This window comes from Nannospalax galili, unplaced genomic scaffold, assembly GCF_000622305.1.
Source record: "Nannospalax galili isolate Female #2095 unplaced genomic scaffold, S.galili_v1.0 scaffold455, whole genome shotgun sequence".
Taxonomy (NCBI): domain Eukaryota; kingdom Metazoa; phylum Chordata; class Mammalia; order Rodentia; family Spalacidae; genus Nannospalax; species Nannospalax galili.
The window spans coordinates 360,474-373,433 of NW_008335815.1; the positions used below are offsets into that span (position 1 = coordinate 360,474).

General features: G+C 41.7%; 1 protein-coding gene across 3 annotated transcripts in view; it reads right to left on the reverse strand.

Annotated features, from left to right (window-relative positions):
• The window catches only part of LOC103731999 (myomegalin), a 243,565-nt gene that overhangs the window by 215,199 nt on the left and 15,406 nt on the right, over window positions 1–12,960 (reverse strand). The window lies entirely within an intron of this gene.

Below are 12,960 nucleotides of genomic sequence, written 5' to 3' on the forward strand. Positions count from 1 at the left end.
GACATTGAGGAATCATTATCTGGGACTGAGAAAAATGGCATGTATAACGTAGGGGCAGAGAGCTTATAAAAATGGTTGTCTTTGGTAAGGTGGAGAAAAGAAAATGTGTCTAATGAATGGGTGAATCTTGCTAAGGAGATTTTCAAGTAGATTTTCAAAAAAGCTTACAGGCTTCTTTAAGTAATATTATGATACAGTATGGACAGAAAAAGATTAATTTTAAAAAGAGTCATTCAACTTTTCATTTGTTTTCTATTTTGTTTCATTTTATTTGAGACAGGGTCTTCTGTAATGCAGGCTGGCCTCTAACTCCTTATGTGCAGGGATGTGCCTCAATGTACAGCTTGACTCATTCAGATTTTGAGCAGGGTTTACAGAAAATACAAGGAACCAGGACTTGCTAAATTCAAACACCAAACTACTTGTCATTTCTAGTGTTTCCAGACAGTCAAAGCTTTCAAAATAAGAAGTAACTTCAAGGCAAAAATCAAATCTAAGATGTGATTGTTAGACCCATGGATAAGGCCTCCAAAAAGATTGAAGGTGGAGTCTCATTTGGTCCTTCATTTAAACAAACAACCTCTGAGACTCTTAAGGGTGTGCCTCTGCTCTGTACAAAAAAGTTTCTACTAATCTGAAAGATTCATTTTCCTGCATTAGCTGCAGAATCAGACTGACCAACTGAAAAAGAGCATTTCTAGAATGAAATGTGGGTCTGACTTTTGTCCAGTGGAGATGATTATAAATTAATTCATGAGATGCCCTTTAAGCTTTTTTTGAATTTCATCAGCACGGACTGAAAGAGATTAAGACAATACAGAAAGAACAAAAAGATGCTTTTCTTGCCATTAATCCTAAACAAGAGAGTATACCAATTGTTTACATTATATATAATGTGTATATGTATATATAATATAATCATCAATGTTATAGTTTAGACCTAGAATGTCTCCAAAAAGAACCATGTGTTAAAGGCTTGATTCCCAGACTATGATGCCATTGGTGCCTCAAAGTCTGCTAACGCTCAAGGTCCTTACATAAAATGATGTCCTATTTGCATATAATCTATGCAACCCTCTATATACTTTAAATTATCTTTAGGTTGCATTTATAACACCTAGTTGAGTTAGTTAGCGTTCCATTTTTGTAATAAAGTACCTGAGCTAATCAAAGTAGAAGGTAGAAAGGTTTATTTGCACTCATAGTTTCATCAAGTTCAATCTATAGTCATTTGGTCATGTTGATTTGGGCCTGTGGCAGCACAGTACGTCATGATAGGAGCACATAGCTGGGGAGGCCTATTCATCTCATGGTGACCAGGAAGCACAAAACAAAGAGAAGAAAGGGCTTGGGTCTCAACATCTCCTTTGAGAACATGCCTCAAATGTCTTAACTTCCTCCCAATAGGCTGTGCCTTGTAAAAGTTCCATCACTTCCCATGGTGCCACAGATGAGGACTATTTATGTTTTGAACCTAGAATGTCCTCCTGATTCATGTTGAAGGGCTTGTTCCCCAACTAGTGGAACCTTTGGAGCTGGGGCCTAGCTGGAAGGAACAGGTCATTGGGGGTGGACCTTTGAAGGTTATAAATAGCCCAGACCCTGGTTGCAGCCACTCTTTGCTTAGTGGTCCACCATAATGTGGAACGCCTCCACTCTACACTCTCATCACTCTGAATGCCCCATGCATGTCCCCATGTCTTCCCTGCCATGATGGATGGAAATCCCCTGATCCGATGATCCAAAATAGATCTTTTCCCTTAAGTTGTTTAGTCAGGTGCTTTGTCACATTGCCACAGAAGTAATTAATATAGGGACCAAGCCACCAACAGATGGGCCTTTGAGAGGCATGCAAGATACAAACTATAGCCTCAATGCATTATTATACTGTATTGTTTAAGAACTAATAACAAGGGGTTGGAGAGATGGATCAGTGGCTAAGAGCACTGGCTGCTCTTGAAGAGGGCTAGGGTTCAGTTCCCAGCACCCCCACATGGCGGCTAACAATCATCCATAACTCTAGTTCCAGGGGCTCTGACGTCCATTTCTGGCCTCCATGGGCTTGTACCATATGGTGCACTTACATACATGCAGGCAAAACACTCATCCACATAAAGGAAAAATAAGTAAATCAAAATGTAAAATGTTATTTTAAAAAAGATGAGAAAAAAATGTCTGTACATTTCCTGTGCAAAGTCAGTTTTTTGGCCCTAAACGTTTTGATCTGCAGTTAGTTGAATCAGTGGACATGAAACCTGAAGACACAGAGGGACAACTGTATGTGAATTTTCACATGGTTAAAAACCTCTCCTGTCAGGAACTGAAGCAGAGCAGCTGTGAAGGGTGTGTTCTCAGAAGATCACATGCAGCAGGTAAAGGGGCAGCTGTACCTCAGAGGAGTAGAGCTTGAGGCCAGGGGCACTTTATGAAGATGGAAAACAACCCCGGGGGTAAAAGGAAAGGGAAGCTTTAAAGGAAGTTCAGCGGTAGTTAATACTGATGAGATTTCATTTATTCCAGGAGCTACTAATTTGGTTACCTAAGTTCACTCAGTTCAACATCAGTGCAACAAAAACAGCGCATGTGCTACTCAGTGTGTTGTGTTTAAAAGTTAGTGTAGAGGGGCTGGAGAGTTGGCTCAGCGGTTAAGAGCACTGACTGCTCTTGTGGGTTGGATTCCCAGCACCAACATGGCAGCTACAAACCGTCCTTAACTCCAGTTCCAGGGGAATCCGAAGCCCTCTTCTGACCTCTGAGGAGTTGCACGACACGGGTGCACTCACATACATGCAGGCAATACACTCGTACATATAAAATAAAAATAATAAAATATTTTTAAGAAGTTAGTGTGGAAAGCCACACCTGTATTCATTAAATCACACAGACCTGACCATATAAAGCACTAAAATGCTGCACACAGACAACAGGAAGAGAGAATTTAATTAAATATGCTTTTAACAGGCTTTATAAAGGAGATGACATCTAAGTAGATACCAAGGATAATTATCATTTAAAAATACCTCGAACTCGTATTTAATGTAGAGAATTCAGAGCGTTTACTTAGCATTTGTCGATTTGAGCCAGATGAGGTAGTGCACGCATTTAGTCCCAGCATTCAAAAGGCAGAGGTAGGCAGATCCCTGCGACATCAAGGCCAGCCTGGTCTACAAAGTGAGTTCCATGCCATCCGGGGCTACAGGGAGACTCTGTCTCAAAAAACCAAACCAAGTCAAATCAAACCAAAACAAAGCAAAACAAAAACAAAATGATATAAAAGTTAACTTAATTGCTTCATAATGTACGCATACACAAATCAAAATGGCATATTTTATCCCAGAAATTGACACGATTGCAGAGGACCCGGGTTCAGTTCCCAGAATCCATGTAGTGGCTAACAACTATTTGTAACTCCAGTTTCGGAGGATCCAGTGCCCTCTTCTGGCCTCCATGGGCATTGCATGTGCATCCTGCACTTACAAACACTCATACACATAAAATTTTTATAAAAAGCATGGTGGAAACGTTTTTGTTTTCACTAGTAGAAGGACAACATCCCCGGCCTCCCCTGGTGATTGTGGAGGACCCCAGTCATCAGAAGTGCAGCATAGCACCACCGTTGTGGCGGCAACACCACACAGCAGCTAACAATGTCTCTACAGCTCATTTCCAGCCCTGTAATTTTGGTCAAGTTACTAAAACTGTGCTTTATATTTTGTAAAATAAGTTTAATGATAGTAAGTACCTGACAGGTCACTGTGAGAACAAAATGAGATAATATATTTATTTAATTCAGTGCCCAGTGTTTTTTAAACATAATAAATCATGGCCATTTTTTCAAGGATGTTTGCATAGAAGGCAGGATTCCAACCTCAACTCTAAATAGTGGCTATGAATCCATTTCAGTTCTGCTCCAAACTGCTCTCTAGGACTAGGCCAGTGACCCACATTTTCCATTTCTCAGCTTCCTGTCTTATCATGAGACCAAAGCTCTAAAACTGAATAAGCAGATTCCCTCATTTGCTGGCAGGGTTCTAGGGATCAGAGTTCATCTTTTATCCTTTTCCTCTGTGTTCAGGAATTGTGTGTGTGTGTGTGTGTGTGTGTGTGTGTGTGTGTACACAAGTGCATGAGCATATGTATTCAGAACTGTCTCCTTCATTGGCTGGCCTTGTCTGTCAGCTGTAACAAAAACCTCAAGGAAGGAAATGATGGGGGAGCCTTCAGACAGCTGGTGGTAATTCATTCACACAATTGCCTTTATCCTTTCAACACCCATTGTCTATGTGCATCTGATGTTGGGGAGGGGGACTCATGCAAGAAACGAGGTATATAAATTTCTCAGAAGAGGTTTGGAACAATGAGAAAAGACTTTGTGTTCTTCTTGTTTTGAACATAGATATTAAGCCTTAAAAATGTACAGACTAATATTATGGTCAATAAATAAGTTTCTGGAACCAGAAACAATACTGAAGTAACTTCCTAAGTAAGTTCCAAGCATTCTTGACAATCCACCATCATTAAAACCTGAGTCATATTCTAGGATGGGGCAAGCTATTCTAGGCTCACCCAAGGAGCATGTCTACCAATCCAGGCTGGCCTGTGACCCATAAGGAGAATAAGTAAGTGGAATACCAGATCCTGGTTTAAACCTGGAATTGGATTCTCAATTAGAAAAAAGTTGGCTAAAGACAATATAGCCATGAAAAGCCTTGGTCCTTGCCTTTGAATATAGCCATCTCTAGTTTATCCCTTACATAGATAGATGATAGAGGATAGATAGATAGATAGATAGATAGATAGATAGATAACTTTACATTGATTTAAACAAAATTTTCTATTCTGTAATTTTTTAAAGAAGAGTTGCAAAATAATACAATGAAATTTATAAACCTTTTACTTGATTACTTATTCATTAACTGTCACATTTTTCTCTCTCCACACATACACAATTATTGATGTAATTTTGATGAATCATTTGAAATACAATGCTGATTCTTCACCACTAAATATTTCAGTGTCTCTTAAGAATAATTACAATTACTATATATGTGTGATTGCGTCCATCCCTCCCAGATCAGCCTTTGTCCACATTAAACAGAATACTTTGCAATCTGAAGCATCTGAAGTCAGATTCTTGGTTACTTTCAGGAGCATCCCCTAACTGGTACTTGGCTCACATCTGTACAACCAAGAGAGCTCATCCAATGATCACTCCATGACAAAGGGAACACAGACCACAAAGACCAATTCTCTGCTACGCTTAGAACCACTGGAAGCCATTTGCTTGGTAGTTTAAAACAGCTGGGGTTTTTTTCCCCTTCTTTCATCTGGCAAAGGTTTAAAATTATCAAGAAAGCCTCAGAAAGCTTCACACACAATCAAGTATGTTTTAATGAGAAAATTTTCACATCGTGCATGCAATTTTCCCCCATTTTCATTTTAGCATATAAGAAGCCAAAATACTGCGCCTTTGCATTTGGTAATGCCTAGCACGTGGCAATTCGAGATAGAGGAGGAACAAAGCTCATCAGTCGTTTACCCTGGATATAAATTAATCCCATTCTAACTCGTAGCAGTCTGATAAAAGAACAAAATCCATATTAGCCATTGTAATTCCTTTCAATTAAAATAGCATCTTAGATAAAGTATTTTATCTCTAGCCTCTGGCAATAATAGGTACAGGAAGTCTTGAACTGACTGTAATCCAAGGCTTGTTGTACATACAAAAGAAATATTGCATCCCTATCCCTATCTGTTAGCCCTGGTCAATTCTTAAGAGAAAGAAGGCAGGGAAAACATTAAAAGGCCAAAAGGTCCTGCTGTTGATGCACTGGCCAGCTGATTCACCCTTGGGATTCAACTTTAAAGATGTGCAGGGTTGCAATTAGAGTGAGGGAACCGAATAAACATAAGGTGCAAAGACTCAGTAGTAATTGGGATATTTCAATGCAATATTTAAAAACCCATGATGGCTGGGGCTGGGAAGATGACTCAGTTGGTATAGTGCTTGCTATGTATGCATAAGGACCCAAAACTTAATCCCCAGCATCCACATAAAAACACAGGTGTGGTATCTTATGCTTGTAATCCAAGCATTGGAGAGACAGGCAAATTGCTGGAGCTTGTTGGCCAGATAGCCTAGCTTAATCAGGTAGGCCCAGGTCTCAGTGAAAGACTGTCTGGCCTCAAATTCAAAGAGAGCTGCCTGCCTCCTGTAGCCAGGGCTGGCCTCAAACTCCTCATCCTCCGGTCTCCACCTTCCTGAGTACTGTGATTACAAATGTTTGCTACAATGCCTGGCTCTAGGATGCTGTTTTTCCAGATCCAGTCTTTTAAAGGAGAGATGGCTTCCTTGTTAAGAGTACATGCTGTTCCTTCAGAGGACTAAAATTCAGTTCCAAGTACCCATGTTCTTCAGCTCTCAACTGCCTGTAACTCTAGCTCCAGTGGATCCGATGCCCTCCTCGGGGCTCTTTGGGCATCTGCACATGAGTGGCATACAGAGAAGAGAGCGAGAGCAAAATCTTTAAGAAAAGGCATGGTGGTGCATGCCTTTAATCCCAGCATTCAGGTAGCATAGGCAGGTGGAGCTCTGAGATTGAGATCCTGGTCTACATAGTGAGTTCTAGGCCAGCTGGAGCTATAAGGAGACTCTCTCTCTCTCTCTCTCTCTCTCTCTCTCTCTCTCAAAACTAGTGGGGCAGGAGGGTTCAAGATATAGTTCATCAGTTAAGAGCACTGGCTGTTCTTGCAAAGGACCTGGGTTCAGTTCCCAGCATCCATATGGCAACTATCAACCATCTGAAACTCCATTTCCGGGGGATCTGATGCCTTTGTCTAGTGTCTGTGGGCATTGCACGACACGGGTGCACTTACATGTAGGCAAACACTCATACACATAAAGTAAAAATAAATAAAAGAAAGAAAAAAAAAGAAAACCTCGAGTCTCGACGTGTTTGCGTTCTGCTACTCTTCCTGTCATGTAGTCAGCAGTTGCCTTGGAAATCAAAGCAGCCATGCTTCCTTCAGCCAGCACTGAATTCTACCTTCTTAAGAAACCCAACCTGGAGCCTCTCCTGACAACAGCAGCTTATCCAATGTTCCAACCCCAAAGATGTGATAATAAAAGCTGCCAACACGCGCCCCCTGCTGGTAGAATGATCGTGCGGCAGCATCGTCATGGCCCTAAATGGTCCAGGTGGTTCCCATCACTTTCCTGCATGTTTTCACACCCAGTCTGTTTTCCTGATTTGGGCTACCTGGCACACCCCTGTTCACTTATTTCCTAGAGTTGGGCATCATGGACTTCCTGCCTTCCTGCATTTCTATCAATGTCTGCCTCATGGGGCCAGCCTTCTCCCTGGTATTGTTTCTTTTTCTTGCTATTCTTTTGGGGAGAGTGGGGGTGGATCTCACTTTGTAGCCCTGGTTGACCTGGAACTCGCTGGGTAGATTAGGGTGGCTTTGAACTTGGGGAAATCTTGTCCCTACCTCCCTAGTGCTGGTGTGCATCACCATACCTTGTGCCATTTTTCACCTACCTATGGGCAGCACATTGGACTCATAGCTCTCCTTAGCTTGGAGAAGTGGTGCACTGGCCATGTGCTTGGTCAACCCTTCACCCAGATTGGGACTCTGCTCCCAATTTTCTTTTACTGGAGTGGATATAGCTTAGAGCCCAATCCAGTTGACAACAGAGCCTAGTCCTTCAACTAAGTCTTATTTCCAAGGACTGAGCCTCACTTCTGGTCCTCTCTGACAACCAGTCCCACCAATGATATGGAGGGGTGAATGGGACAAAGGGAAGGGACATGCTGAGGCCAGCTAAGACAGGAAGGAGGCAAGACACACAAGTACTTGAAGGGCCCTGGGGATATTTGGAGGCAGGTTGAGCAAGAGGAGCTTCAGGCTATCACTGTTCTGAGGATATAGGTAAAATGCTTTGAGGAGGTTCGTGTGGCTTAGTCTTCAGCCTCGGCTCTGGCTTCACTCCTGCTTACACTTTAAGATGGATTTATCTTGGCTTCATTTCAAAGGAAGGCAGCCTGTCACTCCTCTAGGTTCCAGGAGCTCAGGTAATGGATACAGAGTGTGGCAGGTCTCTAAGATGGCTCTGGATGATCCTGAGGATCAAGTCTGTGCTTGATCACCCTTGAGTCTGGGGGGTCAATGGCTTACTTCCAGTGAACAAAGTGAGGCAGAAGTGATAGGATGCTACCTCTAAGACTAGGTTATTTTTAATTTTTAATTTATTTTTATTTTATGTGTATGGGTGTTTCACCTGCATGCATGTAATTGTACCACATGTGTGCAATAACCCAAAAAGGCCAGAAGAGGGCATCTGAGCCCCTGGAACTCAAGGAGGGTTGTTAGCCACCATGTATGTTGTGGGAACCAAACCCAGGTTCTCTGCAAGAGTATTCAGTGCTCTTAACTGCGGAGCCATCTCTCCAGCCCCTAACTAGGTTATTTTTAACTGTGACTTCCATCTTGATCATACTGGCTCTCTTTCTCTTAGTTGTGCTAGGGCAGACAAGCTACCATGTTGTAAACAAACCTAGAATGAGCATAGGAACTTGCCCCAATAGACCTTGAGGAACTAGAGCCTAGAACAACCACATGAGTGAGCCAGGAAGGGGATCAAGTCTTGAGATGACTGACTGTAACTACAAGCTGAGGGGCCTCCCAGTTCAGCTGCTCCAAGATTCCTCACCCCCAAAGGCAGTGAGACACAGTATTTGTAGTTTTTAACTATTAAACATTGGGGTGGCTTGCTGTCTAGTAATAATAGTTGCAACTAATGTAACATCAACCTCTGGCAGCCCAAGGTCATGCTAGAGATGCAGAGACCCAGGACTCCCATCCACAGAGAAGCTACTGTTCTCTAGATAATAAAGAAGGATGAAGTTAGAGCAGCTATTTAAGGCTGCACAACAAAGCCATGGGCAAATGGTGATAAGTGAATAGAAGATCAGTCTTTTAGGATCATTCTATAGGATGTGCCTCTTATGCATGTTCTTTCCATAGTTTTTTTAAAATTTTATTTATTATTTTTATTTTATGTGTAGGCATGTATTGCCTGCATGTAGGTAAGTGCACCCGTGTTGTGCAGTGCCCGCAGAGGACAGAAGAGGCTGTTGGATCCCCTGGGACTGGAGTTACAGTTGTTAGCTGCCATGCGGGTGCTGGGATTCGAACCCGGTTCTTCTGCAAGAACAATCAGTGTTCTTAACTGCTGAGCCATCTCTCCAGCCCCTCCACAATGTTTTTAATTATTACCAAAAACATCTTTGTTCCTTAGAGGATATATGCAATTCAGGAAAACGTTTCCTGTTGGAATCACAATAAAGTTGTGAGCTTTAACTGCAGCATATCCCTCCTGCAGGTTCATATAGTCAAAAGGTGTGATAGATTCGACTTTCAAGTAGACAAAATGGATGCTAAGATATGATATTTCTGTTTGTCCCCTAGGCGTCTTTGTCCATGTCAACATTTCTTCCATTGATGCCACTTTCTCCAAGCTGGTGTTGGGAGGTAGACGTGGGGTGGGTAAGGATATATAGCAGACACAATTCTGAATGCATGTCCCTATCATTCTGGGCAGCGGATCCCACTTGCTTTACATCTTTGCTATTTGTCCCAGATTCTTCTTTGAAATGTACAGTTTCACCCACTTTTATTAATCAGAATATGGAGTTCTCCAGTGCTTTTTAGATACAGGCTCAATCATGTCCAGAGACAGTTGCCTTTGTTTTTAAATAGCTCATGCATTTTTCTGTGCTGACCTTCATGGGTTTTGCCACATAAAATGAAAAGCAGATTCACACAGATGCCATTTTCAAGCATATGTTGATTTGGAAATGAGGCCATTTTAATCCAAGTTCTAGCAAAGGATTTTGTCTTATATTCTGTTTTGTCTATATTCTGTTTTGAATAATTTTTAAAATAAAAAACAAACAGTGGCATTGCTGGGGAATATTTCTAAAATATAGAAGAATGAAAATAATTGCTCTTATGTACATGAAATAAAAATCAGCACCTACAAATTAAACATAACATCTGCCACATTATAGCTGTGTGACCCTGTTAAATTGTTTAACTTTTCTAAAAAAATTTTATGTGTATGCATGTATTGCCTGCACATAGGTAAGTGCACCTGTGTCATGCAATGCCTGCAGAGGTCAGAGAGGGCCATCAGATCCCCTGGAACTGGAGTTATGGACAGTTATTAGCTGCCATGTGGGTCTTGGGATTCGAACCTGGGTCTTCTGCATGACCAACCAGTGTTCTTAACCGCTGAACTTTTTTATGCAACTGAAGATAATAATTAGCTTCTTTCTTTCAGGGTTGTAGTGAGGATTACATTAGATTTTGCTTATAAAATGCATAAGACAAAGCCAAGCATGTAGCTTATACTTAAAAGTCATTGCTGGTAATGCAAATTATAAATGGACTAATGGTGATAACTGTGCTGTTGCTAGGGGATGCTTATGAAATCATTATAGAATTCTGTTTGGAATCCTGTGCGACCTAGTGTGAATCATCCTATGAAACTGCTCTGGGAAATAAGACTCAGAAAACAGGTGATCTGAAGGCATTGGCGTGTCATCCGGTGATTCCTTTCCTATAACTGCTATCACCCTCCTACCATGAGCCCTTTCATCATTTGATCACTCTGGTGGTTTGAACAAGAAATGTCCCCCATAGGTGCAAGTATTTGGACACCTGATATATGGTCCCCAGTTGGTGGCACTTTTGGGGGGAAGGTCATGGAAACTTTAGGAAGTGTGGCCTTGCTGGAAGAAGCATGTCACTGGGGGCCAATTTTAAGAGTTCCAGTTTCTTTTTCTTCCTTCCTTCCTTCTTCTCCCTCTCCCTCTCCCTCTCCCTCTCCACCCTCTCCTCCTTCTCCCTCTCTCTGCTTTCTGTACATGCGTGAAGATATGAACTCTCAGGTTTCTGCTCCAGGCAACTCCTGCCACCATGCCTCACCAACTGGTATGAACGCTCCCTCTAAAACTGTAATCCAAAATAAAAATTTTCTTCTGTAAATTGCCTTGGTGGTCATGGTGTTTTACCATAAAAACAGAAAACTATACAGTCGCCATATACAGCCTTCCGGGCAGATGTTTTTATATTACTCATGGTCCTCTCCATTAGAATGACCTCTTTCTTTTTGTCTCATGGTCTACTCCACCCCCCACTATAAGCAGAGATTAAACCTCAGAGTTAAACAACAGCAAAATTTCAACCAGAGGTTTCAAGCACAAGTTAATATAAATATTTCAACAATAGAGTTGTCGCTCTCCATCTCTCTGTTGTCTTCTATGCTGGTTTTGTTCTCAGGATCTGGAAATTATTGGCCAGAAGGCCCAGGCCTGTGTTCTTCCCACATTCACATCCATCAGAAGCAACACGGACACTCCAGAAGAATCCTATTTCCTATTTCCTGCAGATACCAAAATCTTTGGAGTTCAAGCCCCATCTACAAATGGCATCATATTTACATACAACACACACACACACACACACACACACACACACACACATAAGCCTCTTGTATACTTCCACATATTTAGATGAAATATAATATATAATATGTTATAAATATAACCACTTTTATTTATATTATTTTCATTGGAGCATTGTTTTGTTTTTGAATCTTTCACTCAGCCTATTTAAAATCATCTCCCACATTCATGGCTCACACAAAAAGTATATCAGATCCTGCTTCAAAACCTGCCATAGTGCCAAAGTGCCTAGAAAGGGAAAAAAGCTCCCCTCTGTTCCTTGGTTTGAGCCAGAGAACACAAAGTTTCTCAACGTTTATAAATGAAGCGGTTTCGCTAGTGCATGAGAAGACTAGAGTGCTTCTGAAGATACTGGTGCTGGACCTCAGTCTCAAAGAGTCTAACTGGACTGGTCAGGAACAGAGCCTGCACCTCAGCTCTTCCAACCTCCCTTAGACAATTCTAATGTATAAGGCAAGGCTGAAAACTATTGATGTACATCATGGATAGAGAGACACTTCTATTTTCTAAGAGCATGAAATAAATTCTGAGATGCCCCTCCCCTGGGTTCGTGTTTTGAGAGCTTCTTCTTCAACTGACGCTGTCTGGAAGGCCATGGAATCCTGAGATTTAGAAGGTAAAGCCTAGTTGGTGGAAGTAGGTGACTAGGTGCAGGCTTTTGAAGGTTTTTTCAAGCCTCTGGTTCCAGTCGCTCTCTGCTTTCAGGTCCCTGGCCGGGAGAGTGGCTCCTCTGCGTGCTCCCACTGTCACAGACTGAGTCCCTCTACCACGCCTTCCCACTGTGATGCAACCCTCCAAAACCATGAGCAAAATAAATATTTTCTTCTATAAGCTGTTTGTAATTGGTATATTGTCATAGTGACACAACTAACATGGGCTCCAGATTGATTTCCCCCCACCTCTGACAGAAATTACTAAAAAATTGAACCAAATATATGAAATGATGATCTTCAGACACTGGAAACTGAACAACATAGACAGTGGTCCCAAAGAATGAGATTGATCAGAGGATGCTTTAAGAGGAAATTAAAGATTTTTGTCATTAAATTTCATCATTAGAACCACTTTTGCTATCCTACAACATTGTACGTTATGAATAAAATGATGCCTCCAAGTATTTTCAGTTAAATATGAGCTAGGGTCAACTCTCTGGTACTTGATTAATACTTTTTCCTGGAGAGCATTTGCACTTTACTTAAATATTTTTAGCCAAGTGCCCTGTTGTTGGGGACCCCTGCTGTGTAAAGTAGTAGTTTCTCCATGTCCGGATAGCCCACGGCCTCGGTTCAAAATGCAGAGACTCCTTTTAACAGCAGTGTGTCTTTCCTAGCATTTTCCTGACTCACCTTTTGAAGTGACCGCCACAAATGCCCTACCATAAACATGGCCTCTGGCTCTGGAAATGCCATGCTTTCCTGTGTGATTTTTC